This window comes from Symphalangus syndactylus, chromosome 6 (genome assembly GCF_028878055.3).
Source record: "Symphalangus syndactylus isolate Jambi chromosome 6, NHGRI_mSymSyn1-v2.1_pri, whole genome shotgun sequence".
NCBI classification, from domain to species: domain Eukaryota; kingdom Metazoa; phylum Chordata; class Mammalia; order Primates; family Hylobatidae; genus Symphalangus; species Symphalangus syndactylus.
Genome location: NC_072428.2, coordinates 98,585,577 through 98,598,515, shown reverse-complemented (window position 1 = coordinate 98,598,515; position 12,939 = coordinate 98,585,577). Strand labels below are relative to the sequence as shown.

Below are 12,939 nucleotides of genomic sequence, written 5' to 3'. Positions count from 1 at the left end.
CATGTAAACATTGAGAAATGGCATGTGATATTATAGGCAATACTTTAGCATGACTAGTCAAAGATGAGTTTTTGCAAATTAGCTAAAATATACGAATATCCGGCTCACACTGATTTCTCTCCTAATGCTTTCAGCCTATTCCACTCCATTTAACATAAGATTATTATTCTTTTATATTGTTTTACACAAATTTTATACACACACATATATACATACATACACTTACGGCCTTTTTTCCCTAAGCACCTACCATAATGTGGAGCTCATAGTAGAGGCATAATTAATCCATCTTAACTGGCTATGTAGAGTTGCTTTTCTGTGTATGCTATTTTGGGGTATGTGGGGGAATGAAGTTATGTCTTTGCTTTCCAACAGTTGTGGTTTTTATTAACCTTTAGTTATCAAGTGGTCTTTATTTTTCTACCAACATGCTCTTACTATATTAAAGAAATATTTGTCATGAATAGTTTCTTCCCATTCTACATTTCCTTCTGTGACTCTTTTCTCTCTCTCACACACAAGATTTTGAAAGATGCTTCCTTAAAGAGCTCCAAGACAGTGTCATGCAATGGAAAGAATGTAAAACTAAGGGCATGAGCCATCTAGGTTGTGCACGCATTAATGGGGTTTCTACTTTGGTCTTTGGGAGACTCAGTAAAACCTAAGAAAGGAAACCAGTGGGGACCAAAGGAAACCAGTAGGAAGCACGGATGCCTAAAAATGCCAAGTCACAATGTAAATTCACACAGAATAAGTGTAAAATGAGTAATTGGGCAGTGGGTATTTTCGGAGATAGGAAATGTTTTGTGAATGGGGAAATTGTTGTCATATCTTCCCATCTAGATGAGAAACTCACCCCCCCTTGTAAAGGACTGCAGGATTTCCTTAAAATTTGTGGCTAGAAGAAATGTGAATAAGAATCTATTTGCCTATTTATTTACTTTAAAGATCAGCAATTCATATATGGTAAGACCTTTCCATTTATTCAGAACGCACAGACTGTTTATTTTTAGCAAAGTATTGCTCACTGTTTGGGGATAGAGACCTCAGACGTCGAAATGCATAAAAGAGACACTCATCACACATCAAGTGTCTGCAAGGATTTGTGTGTGTCTGGAAAGCAGAATCTCTATAGTAATATCTACTAAAGAGGTATTTTTGATGATGATCAAGATATTCATAAAGGCCAGACATAGATAAGACCAACACGTTTCAGTCCACTTCTGTTTTCTTTCCCAGATTCCTTAACTGGGTACAGATGTTCTGAAAGGATATTCTTTTGTAGATTCAAATACTTGAAAATTTAAAATAAACACACACACACACACACACACACACACGATGGAACTAAAATATTTGTAAGTACTTAAATTTGTAAATTCTTGGTTTGCTACCAAATAACTAGAAGATGACTGTGTTGTACACAAAATGGAAAACCAAGTGAAGTGTATTCAGTGGCCTCAGTTTCTCCTTTTTACATACACTCATTTCCCTTCTCTCAGGTGCACCTGGAGAGACTTAATGGCTACTGGACACCCTCACCCTGACATCAAAACCTGTTCTCAAGAAAGGATCCAACTTTAATCCACTAGTGAAAATTTAAGTTATTTATTTACCTGTTCTGCTTTAAACTGTATCTCTGGTTTTGACATTAAAAGTTTTTATCTTGGATAAAGGAATTTTGGGTGTGGACATGAAAGTGGAGACATGTAACTTTCTGAGAGAAAAGAAGTGCCTTTGAAATGAGAGCACCTAGGTGAGCTCCCACTCTCGTATGGCTTAAGCATGCCTGTTTGTGAGTACATCCTCAACATGTATTGCCAAACTCATAAAGAAAAGGACTGAATGCAAAGTGAGCTCAGATGGGAAGAGCAACATTTGATGAAACATGTAGCTTTATTTTATGTTGGGTTTTGGATATTAAAATGCAAAATCTGTAGCAAGTAGGTAAACAGGAAAGAAGTGAGGTAAATGAAAAGCAATATAAATCATATTCTTCCCTGCGATGTAAGAAATATATTAAGAGGAGGAGGATGTATAGGAGAAAATTATGAAAGTGAGCTGGTCAGGGTAACGAAGAGAGGAAGCTAATTGGAGATTATCTGAAAATAAAATGTCCGCAGTACCCTCTGGGGAAATTAACTGCCAGATGAGAAGCATATTGTAGGAATACAATGACTAATGTTATCTTCTAAGAACAGTTACGGGGATGAGGGCACTCCTTTCACTTAAAGGAAAGATGAAGCAATGAATCAGATGGTGATGAAAGGAAATACATATGATAAGCCCTAACCAGAGCGGACATAGGGTGATTTGTGTGTGTGTGTGTGTGTGTGTGTGTGTGTGTGTGTGTGTGTGAAACTAGTTAAGTATACATATATCCTATTAGTGCCTCTCAATATCAGAAGGACTAGGGGATATTTTTGGAAGTTATGGGTAGGGAAGGGTCATTCCTGAAAAACTTGATTTTTCAAATTTTGAGCAGATTTTTTTCCCAGAATATTTGCGTGGCATGATATTATTAGACTTGTTACTTGTGTCATATTCAAAAGCCTATACGCTGATGGTCAAATAAATGTTTATGCTGTAAAATAAGCCGGGAAAAAATCTACACAGTTGTATTAAAATGTTGAAATTATATTGAACCGTTTTAATCAATCATGTTAAGTATGGGCCTTCATTATAACTTGAAAATGAGGATGGTGATGTATTTTCTAAGTGCTTAAGTGCTCAATAATTGTTCATACATGGGTGAATATATATGTACTTAGTGATAGCAACTTTCAGTGCATGTGTGTGTGTGTGTGTGTGTGTGTGTGTATAATATGTATACCAGATAAAAGACCTCTCCCTTCCCAGCCAGTGTGTGGTCAGGCCAATGCTGCTTTCACAAGCAGGCTGTGGTGCTGACCACTTCAAGTCAGAATGTCATCGCTTGTCCCATCTATTATTATGTTCTTCAGGAAAACATTTGTCCTAAGATCCTAGCCGTGATTGGTGTCCCTGGAGATGCCCTTCTGCATGTTATTCTGTGAGTGGGCTTGTCTTTCTTCTCAAAAGATGCTTTGATAGTGTGTGCTTCATAGAAGCACAGAAATCTTTTGTTTGGTGAGAGAATCTCTACCAATTTCTGGAGAGAATCTCCAGAAGTACAAGTCAGCAAGTCCTTTTGCACTGGCCTTGAACTGTGGGGAAGACCACAGAAATGCAGATCTGTGGTAGCCATGACTCAAGGAATTGGGTGACCACACTGCTGATCACCTAGAAGTCATTCTTGGTCTGCGTATCACAGGTGTTGCTTCTGTGGGCATGATGTAAGAGCAGAGGGGCTTCCAGAGCTCCATGCTTTTATTCCTCTGCTGAAGTCAGGGTTCATCCCATTGGCTCAGTGTTAGTGATAGCAACTTTCAGTGCTAAAAGGCTAAAAGATTGCAGTTTGGTTTGTGATATTGAGAATTGTTGACCACTTTGTGTACAAATTGTTAATTCACTGCCGCTTAAGGGCTGCCATAGTATTGGAAAGCTGGGCGATGAGTGACTGTCCATGAGTGGTATTTAACCAGGTATTAACACCAGTGTCACCTCTGTACCTTGCAAAAGAAAAAAGAAAGAAAGAGAGTGAAAAAGAGAAGAGCGGAAAAAAAAAGAAAAGGAAGAGCCATCTGCCCAGTGTCCACAGATTTAGAAGTTGAGTTCTTGACATCTGAATTAAAAAGAAAAAATTATAGGTCATTATGACATGAACTCCCAATCAAATTGCTAGAATATTTACCTCAGTTACCAGAAAATTATTTGTTTTCTTTCACTAGGGTTAGGATGTTTGTCCCCTCCAAAATTGATGTTGAAATTTAATTGCCTTTGTAACAGTGTGAAGAAGTGGGACTGTTGAGAGATGATTAGGCCATGAGGGTTCCACCCTTATAGGTAGGATTGTTGTTATTATAAAAGGATGAGTTTGGCCCCCTTCCCTGTCTCTCTCTTGCTCTCTCTTGTTCTTCTGCCTTTTGCCATCGGATGATGCAACTAGAAGGTCGTCACCAGATGCCAGCACCTTGGTACTGGACTTCTCAGACTCCAGAATTGTGAGCCAATAAATTTCTGTCCTTATAAGTTACCCAGTCTCAGGTTTTCTCTTATAACAGCGTCGAACAAACTAAGACATCTCCATAGCAATTATAATAGGCTACTGTTGGCTATTAGCTTAAAGGATCCTTAGAAGCACCAGTATTACTTGATCAAATTGAGGGAAGCGTGTTGTGTTGCAAAAGCAGAGAATCATGAGACATTCAATCACTTAACTCTTTAAGGAAAGATGGGAAACATTGAAATAAATGGTCAGTGACAACAGTAGCAACATCTGAAAAGTGATGTTCCCAAACTAGGAATTTCTCTGGAGAATATGTGTTTGTAATGTCCATTAATTGCTCAGGGAAATGAACAGCATGGATCTGAAATGGGAGGGACCTGTCATAAATAGCACAACCTCTTCCAATGGTTTGCAAGAGTAGGTGCTGTTTGATAGCAGGGCTAGTAAGATCCATGAGGAACCTCCCTTAATTATGAATGGCAATAGTAATTAACAGGATGTGTGAACTGCTCTGCAGTGACAGAAATTTCATCTGAGTTTCCTTTCCTTTTTACTGGTTTCATTCTGCCTTGTTGGAGAAGGTCCTATGCCTTCAACTACCCAGACATGAAATTCAAATCTTGAAAAGCATACTATAAAAACCCAAGTTTTTCCTTGGGGGTATTAGTCTGTCTAGTTAAGGAAGACTTTTTTATTATTATTTGTCTCTTTCCCAAAGTAGTAGGCAATTAGACATCAAATGAAATTAAAAATCCCTACGTGATTGTCTCCTGGCCAGAACATGTTGCCTGCTGCCATAGAAACAGCTCTCTGATCTCAGCGGTGATGACAAAGCATAGTTCTGACAAAGCAGGTTTCTTTGCCACACGCCTGTGGTTTAATCTTTTCCTCTTTTCCCCCGTGAGGCAGTTCTGTCTAGCATTGTCAACCATGTCAATTTTGCTAGAATGTCTCAAAACATCTGTAATATACTGATTAAAATAGACACTATGATACTATAAAAGAAATGTGCTGTTTTTCTGCTGTCTCTATCCTACTCCTGGAATTGCATCTGCAGTTTTATTTAAAGCAAATGCAGCATTCAAATCTCCTGTAGTTATTCTTGCTCCATGAAGATGAATATCTTAGTCATGCTGATCTGGAGGGATGGGCTCACATCAGCAACTGGCCCCGTTCTGTCATGGAAGAATCATTCTTCTGGACTGGAAGAAGCAAGTGAAATGTTTCTGAAATGTTTGCAGCATCTCTCAGAGGAAAAGGAAACTTCATGACAGAAATATAGCCAGAGAGGGCCACTGTGAAAAACACTGGAGGGTAAAAAGAACTACATAAGAGCAACCATGTGGAAGCCACGGAGCCCTCTCATCTCCTTTTTGGTTTTTTTTGTTTGTTTATTTGTTTTTTGAGATGGAGTTTTGTCTTGTTGCCCAGGCTGGAGCGCAATGGCGTGATCTCAGCTCACTGCAACCTCCATCTCCTGTGTTCTAGTGACTCTCCTGCCTCAGCCTCCCGAGTAGCTGGGATTACAGGTGCCTGCCACCATGCCCGGCTAAGTTTTTGTATTTTTAGTAGAGGCAGGGTTTTCCCATGTTGGCCAGGCTGGTCTCAAACTCCTGACCTCAGATGATCATCCACCTTGGCCTCCCAAAGTGCTGGGATACAGGCATGAGCCACTGTGCCTGGCCTTCTTCTCCTTTTTATGTGTAGAAATTAGGATGTAGGGCAACCGTTTAATCAGGAAGCATTTATTATCTCTTCTTATCATGCTTCTTTCCTGCCGTGCCCATTTCTCATTGCATCAGATCTAAGCCCCCTTTTGATGTTTTAGGAAGTCATTAAATAACGTTCCTGTCCTGCCTCCCAAGTTTGCGCCATTTGAGAAAGACGACACAAAAAAACCAGATTGAAGGAGAAGTGCCAACTTGATTACAGTTCAGGCTGACTGGGGAAGTGATTAGACGTGTGGCCACAGGTCTTCCGGGTGCCTTCTTCTCCATTAGACATTGTCACCCTCGAAGTCCTACTGCAGGCTGTTACTCACACAGGCAGGCCTGCTGAGGAAAGGTACCCCCGTTGCCAGATGGCAGATATGAAAGAGAGACCAGAAGGCTCAGGGCCAAGAAGACCTCATTTCTTCCCCCAAACTCCTTGTGCTGTTGGCTCACAGGTGTGATGGAGGGTGTGGGAGAAGCTGGGAATATTATACTGCAACCTCTTAAGAAATGGAGTGTTTTTTTTCTTTTTCATCTCTTCTGTGGTAATATGAGGAGTAACAAATGCCCTTCACCTCCAAACCCCTCTGTCTTGCCTCCACAGCCCTCTGCTATGAACCCTGGGCTCTCCCTGCTGCTCCCCAGAAAGCCCCTCTGTTCAGGGAAACCCATTGTCCTTCAGGCTCTCCCTGCTTCTCCTTACCACGCCCACTGTTGTGGCTGTGCTGGCTTCACCAGGGTGACTCTTCTCCAGGGAACAACTCCCTGCAGTCTTCCCCACTTCTCTGTCTTCCCAGTGTTTTTTTAAGCCTCTCTTCCTTAGCAGTCTGCCCTGGGTGAGATCTGATGGTTTTCCTCTTCTCTGTGAATACTTTTTGTGTTTATTCTGGGCCCTGTACACTGAGTAGTATCGAATGGTTCCCATTTTCTAAACCACTGAACAATTTGTCCTCTGATTACATTCATTCATTCCTTTGTCTTTTTCACTTATTGTTACCTGGGTAGAGTCTGGCTTCCCCAGTTAGATTGTGAGGTTGTCGTGGACGGAATTCATTTCTTTTATACCTCTTTTGTACCCTTTCTCAAGGCTAGTCTAATGTAGAGTGGAGAAGTTTTGTAGATAATTGTCTTAGCCTCGGTTCCCTAGAAAACCGAATCTGAGCTCACTTGAGAAGGCTTTATGAGGAGATGGAATTCCAGGACAAAAATAGTGAGGGAACAGGGGAAGCCAGGCAAATATAATATGTAACAGTGCTTTGCCAAGCTGTCCAAAGCTTCTCAAGGAAACACAGCTGGTTGCTCTGTGACACACACTGTCTTGCAGACAGGTCTTTGGGATCACTGTACCTTGCAACAGTCTGTCACAAGAAGGAATGGCAAGGAATTCATCTTTTAGCTCCTTCTTGTCTCCTGTCTCTTACTGGTCAAGGTTTCCCCATTAAGTTTTAAGTTCCTGTTTTTAGATTATGTTACCATGACCCTCTGATCAGCCTCTGGGGAAGCCAGATCCTATACCCCAAAGCAGGGTGCTTCGTTGGAATGTAGAAGTGGTTCAAGAAGCCAGAGTCTCTATAATAGCAGCTACACAGGATGAGGGTGCAGGGCTATAGCTCCTGCTGCAGTGTGGACATGACAGAGGCTGAGTCAGAGCCATCAGCTACAGAGAGGCTGAGTCAGCTGATGGTGTTGGGAGAGAAGATGGTGGCTGTGGCAGGGACTTTACACTGAGCAAGCAGCCAGAGCAACAGTGTGGAGAGGGGCAGGCAAACCTGGGAAAGCAGAAAAATTGGACTCAATACAGCACCAAATGAATTTCTATTGGCTGGATAACTAAATATAATAAATGTTTAATAAATATTTATTGATGTCTGTTGGTTAATTGCCCCCTATATTCCTGTCTTACTGGAATTATTGGAAGGTACAAAGGGAAATCTAAAAGCCAATTTAGACTAAATATATAAGTGTTGAAGGATCAGAGTAAAGGAAGAATAAAAATGTGTGAGATCAAGGTAATTAATCAAGGAGGGCTTCCTGGAGGAGGTGAGTTTTGAGTTGTCTTTCAAAGGCTATAGTGGTAAGGATTTATAAAGAAGAAAGGATTATTTGGAATGGGAGAAAATATTGGCAAACCATACATTTGATAAATGGTTAATATCCAAAATATATAAGAAACTGAAACAACTCAATAACAAGAAAACAGCCAAGCAAAAAAATGGGCAAAGCACCTGAATAGACATTTTTCAGAAGAAGACACACAAATGGGCAACAGATATATGAAAAAGTGCTCAACATACTAATCATCAGGGAAATGTAAATTAAAACCACAGTGAGCTATCACCTCACACCTGTTAGAATGACTATTATCAAAAAGATGAAAGGTATGAAGTATTGGCAAGGATGTGGAGAAAAGAGAACACTTGTTCACTGTTGGTGAGAATGTAATGTAGTACAGCAATTATGGAAAGTAGTATTGTGGCTCCTCAGAAAATTAAAAATAGCACTACCATATGATCCAACAATCCAACTGGGCATATATCCAAAAGAAATGAAATCACTATATTCAGATATCTGAACTCCTGTGTTCATAGCAGCACTATTCACAATAGCCAAGACATGGATCAACCAAAGCGTTTATCTATGGATGAATGGATAAAGAAAATGCAGTCTATATATACAATAGAATACTATACAGCCATAAAAAGAATAAGATCCTGTCATTCACGACAACATGGATGAACCTGGAGGACATTATGTTTAGTGAAATAAGCCAGGCACAGAAAGACAAATACCACATGATCTTACTTTCATGTAGAATCTTTAAAAAGCTGATTTCATAGAAATTCTCATAGAAGTAGAGAGTAGAATGGTGGTTACCAGGGGCTGGGGTGGTGGAAAGGGAGGGAGGTTTGGGAGATGTTGGTCAAAGGATACAAAACAAGTTAGGAGGAATAAATTCAAGAGATCTATTATAAAACATTATGACTATAGTTATTAACAACATATCGTATTGAAAAGTGCTAAGAGTGGGTTTTAAGTGTTCTTACCATAAAAATGATAAACATATGAGGTAATGCATATATTTATTAGCTTGATTTAGCCATGCCATAATGCATATATATTTCAAAACATAATGTTGTACATTATATACAATTTTATTTGTCAATAAAAATAAAACATTAAAAATACAATAAAAAGTAAGTGATTATGAGGGGGAACAGAGGAAGGAGTTACTGCAAAGATCTCACACAGTCTTAGAATCTGAGCAAAACGCCAGGTTTGGGTGTAGATTTCAGACATTTGCTGTGATAATTTAGCTTCGTAGTTTTTTGTTGTTGTTGTTGTTGTTGTTTTGTAAAATTTAACAACAATCTAGAAAGTTGCTCATGCTTTGGCTTATACTCTAAACTTTGGCAAGACTCAGTTGTTGTTTTTTTTCGCCTTTGAGATTGGAATAATGAAAATTGATGGTATATAGTGTTGGCAATAAGATGGAAAAACAGTTTTCTTATACATTTATGAATGTATAAATCATAATAGCCTTTTTGGAAGTCAATTTGATATTTTTAATCAAAATTTAAACTGTAAATAATCATTGAACCAAAAATTCCATTTTGGGGGATCTGTGTTTACATCAACATATTTACAAGATTGTTTACTGTAGTTCTGTTTCCTTAAAGAAAATGGATCAACTTAAGTACCTATCAACAGTGTACTGTCAACAGTGGAATGGTTATGAAACTAAGGTACATCCATACTGTGTGGCTGTTAAAAGATCTAGGCCTGGCCGGGTGCGGTGGCTCATGCCTGTAATCCCAGCACTTTGGGAGGCTGAGGCGGGCAGATCATGAGGTCAGGAGTTCGAGACCAGCCTGACCAACATGGTAAAACCCCGTCTCTACTAAAAATACAAAAAAATTAGCCGGGCGTGGTGGCGCACGCCTGTAATCCCAGCTACTGAAGAGGCTGAGGCAGGAGAATCGCTTGAACCCAGGAGGCAGAGGTTGCAGTGAGTTGAGATCGCACCATTGCACTCACTTACTTTTTATTGTATTTATTTTTATTTTATAAAAATAAAAAAGATCTAGGCCCATGTGTACTGATGTGGAACAATCTCAACACATGTTGTAACATTTAAAAAATAAGTTGTAAAATAGCATATAGTATTAACATCATCCCAGTTACAAAGAAATACAAAAAGCAAAACTTTAAAAATCCCAACCTAACAATAGAGACATTCAGGGACCTTTTCCTTTTTATTCTGTTAGCTCCTGCAAGTATTCATGCATTTAAATTTGAGGGGAAAAAACCTTAAAGGTATCGTCCTTTAAATAAGAGCCAAAATGTATCTCCCAGAAAAGGTTAGAGGAAATTTTCATGTTAGTGCTTAAGAAAAAAAAAAAAGATAATTGGAGAGAAATCCACAGGTAGTCCTATATTAATAACATTTCACAGAACATTTGGGATGAGGAATTATTTTTATGAATTGAAGAAAAAATAAATGCCAACTTATTAAAAAAGGCCTTTCATAGGCTGAAGTAGTGGAAAGTTGGAAAAAGTATCAACAATTAGAATAGAATCAATTCATTGTAGAAGGAAAGTTTTTTTAAAAAACAGAATAAAACTGAAAATGGAACAAAATTTTGTGCTACCTGATTATATGTGCAAGTTAACAAGTTTTATCAGGATAATACGAAAGATGTTATATAAACTATTTCGTTTCAAGGATGACATAGCAAACAGGGTGTTTTTCTTTGCTTGCTTTACCTTAAATACTGACCCAAAGTAGAGCTAGTATAGAAAAAATCAGTTTCAAGGGTCTGAACCACCCAATGCTGGACCACTTCCTCCACTATCCCTGATAGGGGCTCAGTCATACAGGCCGCCCTTCCACACTTGCTGTGACAAAGGACTTGACCCTCACGAGGTGACCTGTTTTGTCCTTGGACAGTTCTCCTTACAAAGTTCTTAGTACTGTATTTAAGTAAAATCTACCTTCAGGGAAGGTTTATCTCTAATGCATATTAGATTGAGCTTTAAAAATTGATCAAGGCCCAGTCCCTACCTCAGACCAATTAAAGCCCTGGGATTGGGACCCAAGCATCAGAACTGTTTTCGAAAGTGCCCCAGGGAGTTTCATGGACAGTGAGGACTGCCAACCACTGTACTCCCAGAAACCCATCAAATTTAAGGAGCACTCTCACATTTCACCTTCATCTTTTCTCCAAGAAAATTATCCCCTAGTCTTTCTATGAAATGGCTTGTAATGTTTTAAAGGTTTGTGGGATGAGTATCAATGCATACTACAACCACTATTACAAGACTTTTCTTAATAAGAAATTGGGTGAAATACAGTCATAGTGACTAGAATTATAAGGAAACAGACCCAAATTTAATCAAGGGCTATTTAATATGGGCTTATATTTTTCTATCTGTACTTTAATGAAGTTTTTTAAATTGAAAATTCAAGGTCCGCAGAGTTGCAGCCGTTGTACCAAAATACAACTTAAGAATATGGATTTGAGAGTCTCTCGAGTCAGGAACTATTTGCTGGGGATGCCTATAGTTTTTAATGGCTCAGGGTTCTTCTTTTTGTAATGATTTAAAAACAAACCCAAGGCAGTGGCAGGAATAAGTCAAAGGTGAGACACATATTTGGCTTGATTTAGTGGGAAATCAATCATTCAAATACAACCTTTTAAAAAGAAAGATATAAAAAGAAAAAGCAAAACATAATTTTTGTTTAGAAGTTAGTAGTGAGAACTGCAAATTATGATATAGATCGTGTTAGAATCTGGGTGTCCTCCAAAAGTCTATGCATATTATTTTATCTAACAAGGTAAACATAACCTTGTGTTCACAGCTTCTATGGGTGTGAAATTTTTTTGCCAGGGGAAATTTTGCTAAATTTTAATTTTTCACTACTAAAATAAGGGTCTATTACAGGTTACGTATAAGATGCTGTTGAAACCATTAGAACATGGGGGAAGCCATCATGCTCCTCCTTCCCCAAAATGGGGTCTTGGACCCCTGAGCTGGGCATCAGAATGAAGGAAAAGTGACCTGTCCTCAGGCCTGGTGGCTGGAGACTGGGGTGATGCACGGGATGGCACCGGGGTGAAAATGGAATTGAAGAGTGACCCAGAGATCTAAAGAGGCTCTGGAGAGAGGTCAACAGGAGATGTCAGAACAGATGGGGAAGTTTGGGAAGGAAGTGTCAGAAGCTTCAGATTTTAGTATGAGTGTGGCTGTCACAGACTGTTCGTAGGAGTGGGAGGTGCAATGCATTGAGCTGGTTATTGGAAGTTGCCAGATGGCTTTACTTTCCATCCTATGCAGGATATAAAATATGTCATCCATTTCTATTTAGAAAAAAACATTCAATGTTGTTTTGTTTTAGCTGAAGCAGTGATAGTGGTCAGCAGTCTGGTCTACCTTTTTGCAGTTTACATTTCTCTTAATGCTCTGCATGCATTGATCCTAACCTCAAATTCCTGCCTAGCCTCCATCCTCTGACCAAAGCGAATCTCACTCCTCTGGGGCCGTGTGAGACTCCACAGCCACCTTCTCTTTCTAGGCAGGTGTTTTGTGCCTTCCCTCACACAAGCAGCTCCCTGAATATGTCACACCCCTCATTCCCTAGCTCAAGTGCTGCATTCACCTAATTTCATTTTGCAGTGCCTTGTGGAGGTAGGAGGAGACAAGGAATTGAGGAGGGTGACAGTCCCAGTTCTTCTCCTACCCGCTCCACCTCTGCAGTCATCCCAGTGAACCCAAGGAGGGCATTTCTTCCTGAATGAGGGTCGGCTCCATTTCTTTCTCTTCTAATCCCTTTCAGGGAGTGCTCAGCTTGGTGAGGAATGAAACCCAATGCTCCATGGCCCCTTTCCAGCTGGGTGCAGTTCCAAACTGCATTCAAAGCCAACACTAATTATGTTCAAGGTTTCTTATTAGTAATGGAGTAAAGACATACGTGAGCTAATATTAAATATCAATTTTCCTGAATAAGAGGCTATTTTATTGTGGATATGAAGCTGTCTTGGTATCTGTATGTGAAGACACTGGCATAGAACCTCATATGTCAGGAGGGGAGGATGGTGCCCTCTGGCAGGAAGCTTCCAATTTTCCGGGACAGCTTTTCTC

The 12,939-nt window shown here is 39.6% G+C and overlaps 1 protein-coding gene across 44 annotated transcripts in view; it reads left to right on the top strand.

Annotated features, from left to right (window-relative positions):
• NRCAM (neuronal cell adhesion molecule) overlaps positions 1-12,939 on the top strand; it is a 320,948-nt gene that overhangs the window by 36,459 nt on the left and 271,550 nt on the right. The window contains exon 1 of one of the 44 annotated variants that reach the window (XM_055283652.2): positions 1,481-1,756. The exons of the other annotated variants lie outside the window; for them this stretch is intronic. The gene's annotated coding sequence lies outside the window, so the exon portion shown is untranslated. Of the gene's footprint in view, positions 1-1,480; positions 1,757-12,939 lie in introns of those variants that run through there. 44 annotated transcript variants of the gene reach the window in all.